This window comes from Engystomops pustulosus, chromosome 7 (assembly GCF_040894005.1).
Source record: "Engystomops pustulosus chromosome 7, aEngPut4.maternal, whole genome shotgun sequence".
In the NCBI taxonomy this organism is placed as follows: domain Eukaryota; kingdom Metazoa; phylum Chordata; class Amphibia; order Anura; family Leptodactylidae; genus Engystomops; species Engystomops pustulosus.
In genome coordinates, this window is record NC_092417.1 from 104,490,437 (window position 1) to 104,493,981 (window position 3,545).

The window sequence follows — 3,545 nt, forward strand, 5'->3', positions numbered from 1 at the left end:
TCGCTTGTTTTATACCCTCTGAGAGTTACTCAGTTTGCTGCTTTTCTTGTGTTTTTGATTGTGGGTATTGTTCAGACCATTTTTTTGCATCTGTGATTCTGTTCATTTTTGCCATCTCTGTTGCAACTTGGATTATTCGAGATTCTCTCGCTTTGTGTAGTACATCTTGTGTTGTGTTTGGACCTTGGCGTAGGGAGAGAACAATGCTCAGTTATTGACCACTGGTTAGGGTGGATGAGTAAGTCAGCAGTTACATTCTAGGGAGGTCAGTTTTAGGGGTCACTTTCCTTGTCCAGCAATTACAGTAACTGTTAGTATTTCACACACAATTTGCCTATTAGACATAGTCTCAGGCTGAGTCTAAAAACCTGACACACATGGTAGTCTGTGATCGTGTTGCAGGACGCTGATTTGGGGGTGACAGGGGATCCTCTGTCTTTCTCCTAATCTGCCACAATCAAGCTTGATCACGACAGTTAAAGGGGTTGTCCAGAATAATAAAAAGTTTATAAATGGTTGGGGGTGTATTAAAACAATAAATGTCTTATATTCACCTCTCTCTTCACTCCTGTTCTCTTGCAGCCCTTACTGCCAGCTTCTGTTTGTATACAGGAAGTGGCGGTGATACTCAGTACCTGTGACGCTGCAGAATAATGGGAGCTTGGAGACAGGTAAGTATAATTTGTTTATTGTTTTAATATATATACGCAAAAGTCATATATAAACTTTTTTCCTGATCCCGGACAACCCCTTTAAGGAGTTAACTACCCTTCACGAAGGGCATATGCAGCAGCAACCAGGCTATGTAGAACAGTCAGTTTCCTGCTGCATTTTCACAGTGCTGCCTGGTCGCTAGGACGAAAGTGCTTATCTTAATGTCCTAAGTCAACGCTTATTAGAGCGCGCATCCTCGACCTGTGTAGTTAAGCTGTTAAGGCTATTGGGATTTAATGTTTTGTATTTGTTAAAAATAAAGTAATAAGTTCACAAGTATAGTATCTTACAATATAGTAGTGTTATCCAAAGGTTACTATAAAGACCACACAAGATTTGAACAAAACTCTAGAAATTTTTACAATGCTGTTTTCTACTGATTCAAGAAACTTCTAGTCAGACTTTAGTTTTAAGTAAATATTTTAATTGGCCTAATTTCCTTGTATCCAATTTTTCCTAAGTCTTGTTAAGTCTAAATACATGATCTTCTAAACATTAAATACAAAGTTTTGCAAAAGCAAATACTTATCATACTATTATAGCAACAATATGTTACAATTTTGTTTATTGAATTGCTTCTTTTATATTTTTTTTCAGCATTGCAGCGTTACATGCTGTGGTACCATCTGGATTGCAAGAATATTATAATCTATAAAGATAGAACCCAACCCAACGGATGTGTTAAAATACCTATGGTTTATATTTCTCATGCTGATTCACAAGTCATAAAAAATATTGTGTTTCTCCAAAAACACAGTTATAACCATAACATGTAAGAGTGGGGTTTACTCTATTTACTCACCATGATACAAAGAGAACATAAAAAGATACAATAATAAACTTAGTAATGACACAGATTAAGTCTTGTCCCAAAAAAATAGTAAAAAGTAAGTATATCTGGGACAATGTAATTGCTTTCAAATTGAATTTTCGCCTATAAAGTAAACTGAAAATAAAGTTCTGCTTCACATGGTTAGTTTAAGAGCAATGTAACATTCTGGTCATCAACATTTATGAAAATACAAGCTACAAAACAGCAAAGTTGGTGCTAAACAATATTCTGTGTAAATTAACACCACATGGACCACTTGGACAAGAGCATATTATAACAATATCTGTTTAAAAAAAGCTGTTCTGCTCCTGCATTTGAAACTCCTAGCCTTGCAGTATACAATGAGGCTACATCAGAAGAGCCACTGGAGCATCTCAAGACACTCAAGACCTAACATACAATTATCATATGACAACTCTGTTACTTTTTTATGACTGAGATATCTCAGGCTCCCCTTTCCACCTCTGGATTGACCTTCTTACATTTGTAGGCAAAGGTCTGTGTCTTAGTTTTGGATGTTGGGCCCTTCTGATTTCCAGACACTGATATGAACAAGACTTGTAGCACTTGGATAAAACACTAATTTTGGATAATAAACTTTTCAGAATTTGTATAAGTAGCACTATGTAATATTGTTAACTGACTGACTGGGGTGACTGCTGCGGAGAGCACACTATAGAAATGATATTTATTGAAATTGTATGGTCTGTACAGACTCATAGAGACTATCTGTGAGTCATCAAGGAAACACCCACACCCCATTTCTGTCTTAGTCATGTGATAGATTGGGCCCACCCATGCTGTTTTCCAGTGTGTTTCCAACACCCTAAAACAGCACTAGCAATCATTTTGCCAGATTGGTACATATCAGAATATATTTGGATTTAATTCCATCCTGGGAAAATGGCAGATTCATGCATGAATGCACTCTATGAATTGAATAGATTTTAACAAACAAAGAGTTAGATCCTCCACTGCATCAATATAATAACCAGCCAGACATGAGATGACATGACATGAGATGAGCGAGCACTAAAATGCTCGGGTGCTCGTTATTCGAGACAAACTTTTCCAGATGCTCGAGTGCTCGTCTCGAATAACGAGCCCCATTGAAGTCAATGGGAGACCCGAGCATTTTTTAAATAAAACTGAACAGTAAAAGAACAGTGCAAAAAAAAAAAAAAAAATTCCAGATGTTTGCAGATGTTTTACTTGTAAGAACACATTGAAATAACACTATTCTTCACTTTGCAGGTGTTCGCGCGTGTCTCCCGCTAAGTTAGGAGATGTGCACGAACATCTGGAATGTGAAGAATAGTGTTCTTTCAATGTGTTCTGCACTTAAATGCTCCTATGTTCACTGTTTTTAATGTTTTAATTCTATTCTTCACATTGCAGGTGTGCGCGCGTGTCTCCCGATAGGTTCGGAGATACGCGCGCACAGCTGCAAAGTGAAGAATAGAATTAAAACATTAAAAACTGTGAATACAGGACCATTTAAGTGTAGAACACATTGAAAGAACAATGTTCTTCACATTCCAGATGTTCCGAACATCTCTGAACCTAGCGGGAGACACGCGCGAACACCTGGAAAGTGAAGAATAGTGTTATTTCAATGTGTTCTTACAAGTAAAACATCTGCAAACATGTGTAAGATTTTTTTTTTACAATAAAAATACTTTTATTCAATTTATTTTATTAATTTACTGCTCGATCTCGAGCCGGCGAGATACTCGTCCGAGTAACGAGCCGATCCGAGTATGCTAATACTCGACCAAGCAGTATACTCGGACGAGTATACTCGCTCATCTCTAAATATAATATGCAAACAAGAGCAGACAATGGGGCACATTTACTTACTAAGTCCTGTCGCAATCCCCCATCCGGACTGTCTGACGAGGATGAAGTCTGGCGCGATTCATCAAGATTGTGTGCCCGATATCCTGCATGTGTCGCTTCCCTGCTGAGGTCTGCTGAAGTTCACCATCTTCTTCCCAGT

General features: G+C 37.8%; 1 long non-coding RNA gene across 1 annotated transcript; it reads left to right on the forward strand.

Moving 5' to 3' along the window:
* Positions 1-579: 579 nt before the first annotated feature.
* LOC140068918 (uncharacterized) lies at positions 580-1,684 on the forward strand. The gene is made up of 2 exons (XR_011848627.1): positions 580-671; positions 1,312-1,684. It is a non-coding gene; the product is annotated as an uncharacterized lncRNA (long non-coding RNA).
* The last annotated feature ends 1,861 nt before the right edge of the window (positions 1,685-3,545 follow it).